Below are 12,008 nucleotides of genomic sequence, written 5' to 3' on the forward strand. Positions count from 1 at the left end.
CAACAAAGCGAGACTCTGTCTCAAAAAAAAGAAAAAAAAAAGAAAAATAGATATTCATATTCTTGACTTAAAACATTAAAATTAATAGCAGACCCCCCACTGATGGGCCTGGTGCTGCAACTATACCGCTGCCTTGGTCAAAATAGACTCTTCAGCTTCCTGAAGTTAAACCTCTAAGAAGAAACCACCATGGAGTATAGGTGAATCAGGGAGAGAAATAAAACTGAACTGAGAAAGTGCCCTGCACAGGACAGGTGCACGTTTTTATAGCTTTGTGATTAGAAAGCTGCCTTTCTAAATCAGTTTTTCTGGCATTAAATCAATTTGCCACTTGACAGGAGGGGCCTTAACTTACTTTCTGTGTCTCCACTTCTTTAAATGTAAAATGGAGATAATGACACTACCTGCTTCACAGGGTGGTCTGAGATTAAATGAAATAACGTGGTGAAGCAGTAAGAACTGTATCCGGCATATAATGAGCTCTCAGTAAATATCAGCAGGTATAGATTTTGCCTAGAACTCAGTGATCCATTTTGATCTATAAACCTAGGCCATTTTTTTTCTGTTCAACAATCTATTCTTCAATTGTGTCTTGATTGTCTTTTTCCACCTACACCAGTGGTTCTTGACCAGGAGTGATTTTGCCCCTGAGGGACATCTGGCATTGTCTGGAGACATCATTTGGTTGTTACAACTTTGGGAGGAAGGTGCTACTTGACATCTAATGAGTAGAGGCCAGAGATGCTACTAAACACATCAGCCCCAAATGTTAATAGTGCTAAGGGTGAGAAATCCTAGACCCATTTCTAGTAACCTGCAGAATTTCATCTACTGCAACTCTGGAAGAATAAGACAGTGTATCTTCTGCTCTCATCTTCCAGAGCCCTAATATTGTGAAAAGATGGAATGCACATAAAGTTACCACCTTAGTGTGCCCTACCACAGAACTTCTCCTGTCCTTGTCCCTTCTCCTTATCATGCTCTGGAGTTGGGAGTGTGGTGGGATTTTTGTCTCCCAGGACGCAATGGACCACTGCTTCCTAGATCCTGCCCAGTTGCTTTCAGGGAGTTGCAATTCTCAAACAGCTGTTGATTGATTTGGGGAGTGGAGGTGGGTGGGGATGGGGAAGCCCACAATCTGGCTGCCTCAGAAAGTAGCGCCTGCGCACTCCAGGGGTGGCAGAAAGGAAGAGGAAGGGTCTTTCCATGTGCTTTCAATCAGGAGGGATCATTCTGTTTCTGGCAGCATAATTTGGGTGGTCTATCCGCATTTTGCCATTGTGTTTTGTTGCTTTATGGATGATAGAAATGCTTTTTAGATCCTGGCATTAGACTGAGAAATCCTACCATTTTTGGAGGGGGAATTTCAAGTTCTTATGTTTTCTAAGACATCACAGTTCTTTTCACTGACAGCTAGGAAACGCTGTCAGGGCGTTGTTTAAAATCATTACTCCCGCTGATTTGTTTTCAAAAAGGCAGATTAAGGCATGGGAATCTCCTTTGGGACTATCAATGAATCTGTGGTGAGGATCTGCCTTTTCTCAGATTCATTCTCGGAGAAGTTTAGAGTTACATTTCCAACCAATGCAGAGACGGAGGGGTGAAGGGAAGTTCTCAACCCTTTGGGTCACCATCCTAACGTCCTACCTCCAAATTCCAGAAGTTAGAGCAGGCAAACAGTTCATGGCTCCGGGGGCCCTAATGACACTGACTGGCAGCAGTGTGAATAAATGGTTATATTGTGCAAATTTCCAATTTCAGATTTAAAATATTCAGCTAAAATGGCAGTTAGTCAAGAGATTAAGCTTTATAATAACTGGAATAGTGGCTGGTTTCTAAACCTGATAAGCTTTATGTTCCACATGCACACAATGAATGTTTTTTAATGACTGATGAGTAAGCTAAATTTTCATTTTCTTCTCCAAATGGCTACGATTTGCTTTTTCTCGGTGAACATTGGTCTTGAATATGCTCAGATGTTAAAACCCAGCTGTTTCTCTTTGTGAACAAAAAGCAGTCTTAATTAGTTTTTATAACACACACATGTCTTTCACTCTAGAAAAGTGCAACACTCAACAAATAACGTTTTAATTAAAATCCAGTGAATACACTTTCCTGTTCCTTGTCTCCTTATGTAGTCTTCCTCCATAGTTTCTGCACATGATACACGAGGGAGAAATAGCTCCAAAATATAATAATTTCTCAGATAACAGAATCAGATTACCAATTTTTTAACGAATTTACAAATTTTGAGTTTATGACTAAAATTTCCCTATTTACATAACTTTATAGGCTTCACAAAGAAAAAGACTGCAATTATATCAATTTTACATATTGATAAATTGATTTTTGGTTAGAAGATGGCCTAAGGCCATATGTATTTCATTAACTGAAGAAAGGCCATAACCTTGACTTTCTAGGGGCTCAATCCTCAGTAAAATATAATTGATATTAACAGGAAAACTACATTGTCAAAATTATTTTGGAGGATTTCTTCTTTGTTACCACATTAGATTATCTAAATTGAATGTGTCTATCTGGAAATTCACAACGCGTCCAGCACATAGTTGGAAGCCAACTGTATTAGTTTGCTAGGGCTACCATGACACGTACCACCAATCGAGTGGCTCAAACAACAAAAATTTATTTCCTCAAGTTCAAGATCAAGATGTTGGTAGGACTGGGTTTTTCTGAGACCTCTCTGCTTGGCTTATAAATTGCCATCTTCTCCCTGTGACTTCACATAGTCTTCCTTCTATTAATATATACGTCTGTGTCCCAATTTCATCTTCTTATAAGGACATCAGTCATATTGGATTAGGGCCCACTCTAATGACCTTATTTTACTTAATTACCTCTTTAAAGAACCTATCTCCAGATATAGTCACATTCTGAGGCACACTCTGGGGATCAAGACTTCAACATATGAATCTTAGGGGGGGACACGATTCAGCCCATAACCCCAACTCACAGACTTCCCATGTTTTTCGTTTGGTTTAAGTGGAATAAAGTAGTCCCAGATGATAACTGTTTCTTATGCAGACAGAATACGTATCAACTATGTTCAAACGGAAGCCAGATTATGGCGCAAGCATAGGTTGTTTGCAGACTCCTAAATGCTAATTGTTAATTAAGGACGGCAGATTGTTGGACCTACAAATCTCACAAGCCTAAGGATCTCAGAGGTGTATCAGGAATAATGGGGTTCCAGGTACAGTGGAAATTCAACACATGCACGTGTAAGGGCTATGATTAGACACACCTGAGACTCTGCACCCGGGCTCTGTGGTTTGCACACGAAGTTTGCTCTAAAGATCTTTGGAAATACTTTCAAACCAAGGCTTGTTTCTTCTTTTGCTCCTTAGTTTAAAGCCACGGACATTTCAAGTCTACAAAGGCCACCATTGCTCTAAAACGTGGATCATCCCACTCACCTTTATGGGCAGTCTCATCACTAATTTGCACATTATCTGTTTAATCCCACAGATGAATTGTGCGCTAGTTATGGTACCTCACTTGCCGAGGGCTCGTTTTTCTCATCTCTAGAATAAGGATGAGCTGGCACAGCAATGCTCAGTGGATAAAAGAATTAACCTCAATCCGATCTGGGGATCATTCGAACAAAAACAAGGGAAGGTAGGAGGGAGAAGAGAATGCACATTTTATTTTATTTCATTTATTTTTATTTTATTTTATTATTATTTTTTTTTTTGAGACAGAGTCTCGCTCTGTTGCCCAGGCTAGAGTGAGTGCCGTGGCATCAGCCCAGCTCACAGCAACCTCAAACTCCTGGGCTCAAGCGATCCTCCTGCCTCAGCCTCCCGAGTACCTGGGACTACAGGCATGCGCCACCACGCCTGGCTGATTTTTTCTATATATATTTTTAGCTGTCCATATAATTTCTTTCTATTTTTAGTAGAGACAGGGTCTCGCTCTTGCTCAGGCTGGTGAGAGTGCACATTTTAAAATTAATTTTTTTAAAGACAGTAGCCCTCTGACTATAAGAGATTGTTTCAATACTGACAAAATTACTTTAACAAGTTCATGAAACACTTCTTTCAAATCCTCACATCTCAGGGCTGTTTTTCAGAATTTGTTTCTTGGTTTTTTGTTGAGAAAAACAAAAATAACTGTATACTATCTCACGTTACATAATTTGAAACAGAACATGAACAGCTATGTAGAAATATGTTTGGACAAAGAGGGTATGATCTAATGTTAATAAACTGGGGAAACCCAGCAAGGCCTGTCTGTCTAGATTCTTCTTGGCCTTTCTAGAGCATGCATTCCTTCCTTCTGAGTATGGGGTAGGACCCTCTCTGGAATGGGGGTCTTAGGACCTACAGTCAAACATGGTAGGTCAGATCATTTCTTGATGGCCAGTTTTTACACAGAAAGTCAGAGTAGTATTTTTAGGTTTTTATGGCTGGCTTTGAGGAAAGCAGGTTCTGGTTTCTATGACCCACCTTGGGGAAGAGGGATTCTAGTTTCTACAACTGGCCTCAAGGGGAGGACAGGAGGGCAGGAGAAGGTCAAAGAAAACCTTGTGGTTCTGAGGCTACTTATGTAAGGTGGGGAGGGGAGAGGAAAGAAGAGGTGGGCGCTTCCCAGATGACGTCAACCTGGAAGGGACACATAGAGGAAGGGGGAGATGTATGGTCATTTTGCAGAACTTCAGATAGCTTGCTGGGTGCGAATACAAGGCACATGAGAGCACGTGGTGAGACATAAGGCTGGAGAAACCAAGAGGAGAACAGGGAGGGTTTGTGCCGTGCAGAGGAGTTTGAAATTAGTTCTCACGGCTGCAGGGGCACCATGGATGAACTCTGGCAGGCAGGCAACGTGACCTGACTGGTGTTTTAGGAAGATGGCCGGGGTGGCAGGGGGCAGACAGATTGCAGAAGGGCGAGCAAGCAAGGTCAGTAACGAGGTTGGAACTGAGTGCAAGGGAGGGTCTAAGTCAAGGCCAGGATAAAGAGGTGGCGTTTGCAGGACTTGTGACTGAGCTGATGGGGAGGTTTTAGGAAAGCAAGGAGTTGAAGAACACCCCTTCTGCAGTTGTCACCACAGTGATCACTGTCACATCATAGACGCTCATAAATGTTGATAGAATGTAATTAAACTGTTTTTTTTTTTCCTTTAAATGGGTTTAGCTCAACCAACTAATTCTTGCCAAATGAGAGTATTTGCCTCAGTTAATACTGCAAAAGAGTGTGGTTTTAGAGCTATTAGCGTTTGCCACCATTTTATTCATGCTTTAATCCATTACTGCGAATGTTTGCACAAAGCTTTTGGATAGCGAGAGTTGCTAATATTCAGAGCGATTGCTTTTCACGGTGACACTCGGGGGTTTAGAAGCTCCAGCGCACCTCCTGTGTGACAGAGTTGCTCCTACCCAGATCGCTGCATTTTTCATTCAAGGACATGAGAGAATGGCAAGGTGTTTGATAAGGCTACAACGATTTTATGTATCATGCCAAGGAGTTGGAAAGCTAGCATCAAGAAAGGAAGAACAGTTCCTTTGTCATATTTTTACAGCTGCCAACACCATCAATTTCAAAGCAGCTAACCCCCACTGGAGTCTAACTTTTAACTCTTGTTCTGACCCCTCTCCCCAAATCTGACCCGATTACAAATGTAAACTGGAGATGCCCACTCATTTTCACTACCTCTAACTTGTCAAACTACTCTATTCTCTTGTCTAGATAATCTTACCAAAGAAGCTTTTCACTGGAGCTTAACATGCCTCCAATTTCTTTTAGATAAACATTCACTATAATGCTCCTCTTTCCTCATTCTCATCATATCAAACTTAATATTCTATTCCTGCTCAATCTCTGGTAACAATGAGATTTATCTGCATGCTTACTTAAGCAATTAGCATCGTATCAAACCAGTAAGTAAATTTAAATTTATTTCAGGTCATATGAAAAATTCATACCCACTTGAAATGTTTTTTTAATGGAATATGGCATTATCGCTTTCAATAAACATATAAAATATCTTTCTTTCAAGAGCCTTTTATATCAACCACTACCACAGTTAACACTAATTAGCTGTATTCACATACACGCTATGGTGGGCACAGTGGCTCACATCTGTAACCCTGGCACTTTGGGAGGCTGAGGCAGAAGGATCACTTGAAGTCAGGAGTGTGAGATCAGCCTGAGCAAGAGTGAGACCCCATCTCTACTAAAAATAGAAAAATTAGCTGGCATGGTGGCACGAGCATGTAGTCCCAGCTATTTGGGAGGCTGGGGCAGGAGGATCGCTTGAGCCCAGGAGTTTGAGGTTGTAGTGAGCTACAATAATGCCACTGCACTGTGGCCTGGGAGACAGAGCAAGACCCTGTCTCTCTCTCTCTCTCCCTCACACACACACACACACACACACACACACACTCTGATTCCTTCAGCTTAATCAAATTCTCACTTGTAGCATACCTAACAGCCACTTGTAAATAAACTTTCTCCACCTTAAACAAATCAAATGTTTTTAAGATATCTCAAACTGCCTCATACTAACTTGCATATGCAATCAGAAATATGAATGCTAAGAGTTATTTTGAAAGAATAAATCGTAGGACTCAAACCTGCATGAGAGAATGCAAAATTTCCAGGCTCTCATACTCCACTATATTTATGTGAAGTTGGTTAATTAAACCATTGATTCTATACTCTAAAAATGTTGCCTTATACCATATCATTTCTATACTACAGTTCACCTGTGTGGTAATTGTTTTATTTAGTTTAATTCTCGATACAATCTGATGTTTGGCTCTCCATAAACATTAGCTTGAGTAAGCCTGAAAATTAACACCCGAGCTAAAAATCACCATCTAAAGTCAACAAAAGCATCGGCACGTTGTAGTATATTTTCTATAATTCTCAAGACCTGATTCCTGCACCAATATATGGAATGTAAGCTCCATACCTCTATCACTATAACTCTGACACCCATGGAGTGAGGTCGTTTTTGTTTCCCAGTTAAATGCCAACGTATCCCATTTACTTCTTCATATCCTCTTCTCACATGTCAAAAATTGCCCCCAATCTCAATTACATACTAACTCTTCCCAGCATTAGTTCTTCCTGTCTTCCATTAGCAAAGTCCTTAGCTTTATGTGGCAGCTGAGAAAGCTTAATCAAATTCAACTGGGAAAAATTATAGTCTACACCTCACTTGTTCACAAAGACTAAATAGCAGTTATTGTTGCTTAAAGCCCAACTCTAATTAACCCCAATCATTTTATTTGCTTCATCTTCACAATTATTTTAATTCTTCACTGAAAATCACATGCCTACCACCAAGACATAACCTCTTGCCATTTACATCATCTGTACTAGATGTCGCCACCATACCATTGCAAATCCTTGGAAGATGTTTGCCATTAACAAGGTTTCAGCTGGGCGCAGTGGCTCACACCTATAATCCTAGCACTCTGGGAGGCCGAGGCAGGAGGATCACTCAAGGTCAGGAGTTCGAGACCAGCCTGAGCAAGAGTGAGACCCCCGTCTCTACTAATATAGAAAGAAATGATCTGGACAGCTAAAAATATATAGAAAAAATTAGCCAGGCATGGTGGCACATGCCTGTAGTCCCAGCTACCCGGGAGGCTGAGGCAGGAGGATCGCTTGAGCCCAGGAGTTGGAGGTTGCTGTGAGCGAGGCTGACGCCACGGCACTCTAGCTTGGGCAATAAAGGGAGACTCTGTCTCAAAAAACAAACAAACAAACAAACAAACAAAAAACAAAAAAAAAACAAGGTTTCTTCTCAACTGCCTTATTTTTGAAGAATTTATTAAGCACAATATTGTCATTTTAACGATTTTGTTATTACCACCTTACCAAATATTTCTCCTATATAGGAATTATTTACTCAACACTAACCACATTTCTAACACCACAGGTGTCTTAAGGCAAGTACCCTACGGCTCTCCTAACTTCCTTCTTCATTATTTTCAGGCATTTCATCCTTTACTACTCCTCAAATAATATTTATTCTCTTTTCCCATGTCATTCCCTTCGGAGTTTGGGATACTGGAGAAAAATGTGACAAAAATTATGTTGAGTGTTTTTAGTTATTAATATTTCATTTACTTACAAGTAACAGACATGCTTTCAAGTTAACTTTTTATTTATTTATTTTTAATTCTTTTTTTCTTTTTCCTTCTCTCTCAGGAGCTTAGGGACTAGACATATTTATTTATTTAATAGAGAGGGTCTTGCTCTGTTGCCCAGGCTGGAGTACAGTGAGCTGATCATAGCTCACTGCAGCCTGAAACTCCTGGGCTCAAGCGATCCTCCTGCCTCAGCCTCCCGAGTAGCTGGGACTACAGGCATGAGCCACAATGCCCGGTTAATTTTTTGTTTCTATTTTTAGTTCTGTAGCTAATTCTTTTCTATTTTTAGTTGAGATGGGGTCTTGCTCTTGCTCAGGCTGGTCTCGAACTCCTGAGCTCAAGCAATCCTCCTGCCTCGGCCTCCCAGAGTGCTAGGGTTACAGGCGTGAGCCACCACGCCCTGCCTAAACTTGTTATTTGAAGTCACTGAGATCTGGGTTGTTTTTACTGTAATATACCTAGTCTAGCCTAACTGATTCTTTCCCAAAGAGCAAGGAAATCTCTTCTAAAATATTTGGTCAAGGTTCACATTTATCCCACTATTAAGGAGGAATGACGAAATATGAAGAGCATTTGAATAATCACATCTTTTCATTAGGAGAAGTTTACGTTATGTTAAACCCAGTACTTTGGGAGGCCAAGGTAGGAGGATTGCTTGAGGCCAGGAGTTTGAGACCAGCCTGAACAAGAGTGAGACCCCATCTCTACAAAAACTGTTTTAAAAATTTGCCGGCTGTGGTGATGTGTGCCTATAGTCCCAGCTACTCAGCAGGCTGAGGCAGGAGGATCCCTTGAGTCCAGGAGTATGAGGTTACAGTGAGCTATGATGACACCACGGCACTCTAGCCTAGACAACAGAGTTGAGACTCTGTCTCAAAAAAAAAAAAAAAAAAAGAATCTGGGTGCAGTGGTATGTGCCTATAGTCCCAGCTACTCCTCCAGAGGCTGAGGATTGCTTGAGCTGAGGAGCTCAAGACTAGCCTGGGCAACATAGTAAGACCCCATCTCTAAGAAGAAAAAAAAAAAAAAAAAGAATGTTTCTAATACATAATTCCCTAATCATCAAGAATTCTCCAAATGACTGACTTCCTTTAAATAATTAAAAAAACTTAAATGTATTATAAGAGACTTCCAGAGAATTAAGAGACATTGGAGGCCGGGCGCGGTGGCTCACGCCTGTAATCCTAGCACTCTGGGAGGCCCAGGCGGGTGGATCGCTCGAGGTCAGGAGTTCGAGACCAGCTTGAGCAAGAGCGAGACCCCGTCTCTACTAAAAATAGAAAGAAATTATATGGACAACTAAAAATCTATATAGAAAAAATTAGCCGGGCATGGTGGCGCATGCCTGTAGTCCCAGCTACTCGGGAGGCTGAGGCAGTAGGATCGCTTAAGCAGAGGAGTCTGAGGTTGCTGTGAGCTAAGCTGATGCCACGGCACTCACTCTAGCCTGGGCAACAAAGTGAGACTCTGTCTCCACAAAAAAAAAAAAAAAAAAAAAAAAAAAAAAGAGACATTGGAATGTATAATACCATCCTTTTTAAAACCCTGTAGAGTTGGTGGAATAACCAAAAATATTTTACACCAAGCCAGTGGGATTGAAAGAGTAGTGTTATTGGCTGAACTGTGTCCCGCTAAAATTTGTATGTTGAATTCCTAACCCCCAATGCCTGAGAACGGGGCAGTATTTGGAGAGAAGACCTTTCAAAAGGTATGGAATTAAATTAAAATGAGGTTATATGGATGGAGCCTAATTCAACATGACAGATGTCCTTAAAGAAGAGGACATTAGGACACAGACATGTACAGAGAAAAGACCACATGAAGCCACAGGGAGAAGAGGGCCATCAATAAGCCAAAGAGAGGGGCTGTAAAGGAAACCACCTCTGCGGACACATTGATCTACCCAAGAATCGTTAGCCTCGAGGATTTCGAGACTATGATTTTTCTGTTGTTCAAGCCACTTGGTCTGTGGCTTTGTGTACTTAGTCATAGCAGCCCTAGCAAACTAGCACAGGCAACTATCTCCAAAGCCCAGCCCAGTGTGGAAGGGTCCCCAGGAGCTAGATCTAGTGAGGGAAACAGATCTTGTACTCAGAACTACATGATGCCTTTGCTATGATGTAGAACCATTTGGAAGAATAGCTTAAGAACATCCTATTTATTGTGCTGAATTTTTATAACTCCAGAAAACAGGTAAACATGCATCAGAATCACCTGTACAAGTTCAACATAGCTCTCCCTGAAGGGATATGTGGGTTGAACAAAGACGCGGGGAGTCAGGATTCCTAGCTTTAACACCAACATAAACCTAGTCTTTTGATTGTGAAGCATGACTAATGACATGGGACATTATCTTCCTGTCAGAGGGTTTTTGAAGAGCAATCCGTCAGTGAGCTAGACGCAGACAGCTTCACACAAACAACAGTTCCGCCACTACTGAGGCTTCATCTCCCAGGGAAGATGCTGAGTGCAGAAGTCCCGTTTACTGAAGGCTTTAATATTCACTTCTATGGATTTCAGAGCCACGTCTTGTTTTTGTAAATAATTTTTCAGCTAAGCACTTAAAATGTCAGAAGATTGCCACTTTAAACAGTCTTCTCATTCTTGTAAGTAATCTCTAGTGAGGTCACATAACAGAGCCAAACAATTTCCATTTAGATCACTTAGGAACACGTGTTCTACTTTGTGTTTAGCCTTAAATATAACATTATCCCCATATGATACTTATTCATTACATAGAGAAAAGCAGTAACTTACAGTAGTGACAACTTATAGGCACCACTTTAATAAAATGGTCAGGGTTAGTATAACAAGTAATGCTTCTCGGTAGGATACACTGAGAAAGACAGTGTTAGTGCTGTGGTATTCCTGGCAAAAATGCATAACCTAAAGAAAAAAAATGCCTAACCTCAATCTAATCATGAAGCAACATCAGATGCATTCAAATCGAAGAATGGACTTGCTATGAACGGCCTTCCTGTAGGCTTCAAAATGTCAAGGTCATGAAAGACCAAAAAAAGACCAATGAACTGGTTCAGATAACAAGAGATGAATAAGACATGACAACTAAGTGCCATGTTTAATCCTGGATTGGATCATGGACCAGAAATATTTTTTTCTTTTGGCTATAAAAATACATTAATGGGACAAATGGTGAAATTTAAATCTATAAATATATAATAATATTGAATTAATATTAATTTCCTGGTTTGGATAATTGTCCTGTGGTGATATAAGAGAATATCTTTTGTTTTGAAGTGTTTAAGTGTAAATGGACTTTATACCTGCAAGTTACTCTCAAATGGTTTTTTTAAATCTAGCTATAGAAAGCTGTTAATCTGGGGAATCTAGATGAAAGTAGGTAAGAATTCTTGGTTGCATTTTTGTAACTTGAATGTAAGTTTAAAGAAATATATAATCTCAGATGAAAAAGAACTTAGAAGACACATCTTATATAGTACACCTTCTAGTATGTCCATCCTCACGTTGCTCAAAATTATAATCAGATTGTGAAAGAGTTTATTTGTTTTGACTTTATCTAAATTAAAAAAGAAATGTTCCTTGTCCTTTTCACTGGTAGCTAAATTCCCAGTATGTTCTATAATTGCATAATAATTTTTCTGTTGGCAAGTTAAGAGGAACAACTAACCTTTGGCACTAGACAGATTACATTCGTTTTACAAACACTCACTAAACATCTATTATGTGCCAGTCACTGTGCTAGATTTTGGGATAAAGAAATAAAATGCACATGGTATGTGACCTAAACAATCCTACAGATTATTAGGGGATAGACCTATAAATGGATAATTACAAGGAAGTAACAGGTGTTATATTAAGAGTGTGTGTGTGTTTGTGTGTATGTGTGTGTAGAAAGACAAAGATG

This window comes from Eulemur rufifrons, chromosome 13 (genome assembly GCF_041146395.1).
Source record: "Eulemur rufifrons isolate Redbay chromosome 13, OSU_ERuf_1, whole genome shotgun sequence".
Lineage (NCBI taxonomy): Eukaryota > Metazoa > Chordata > Mammalia > Primates > Lemuridae > Eulemur > Eulemur rufifrons.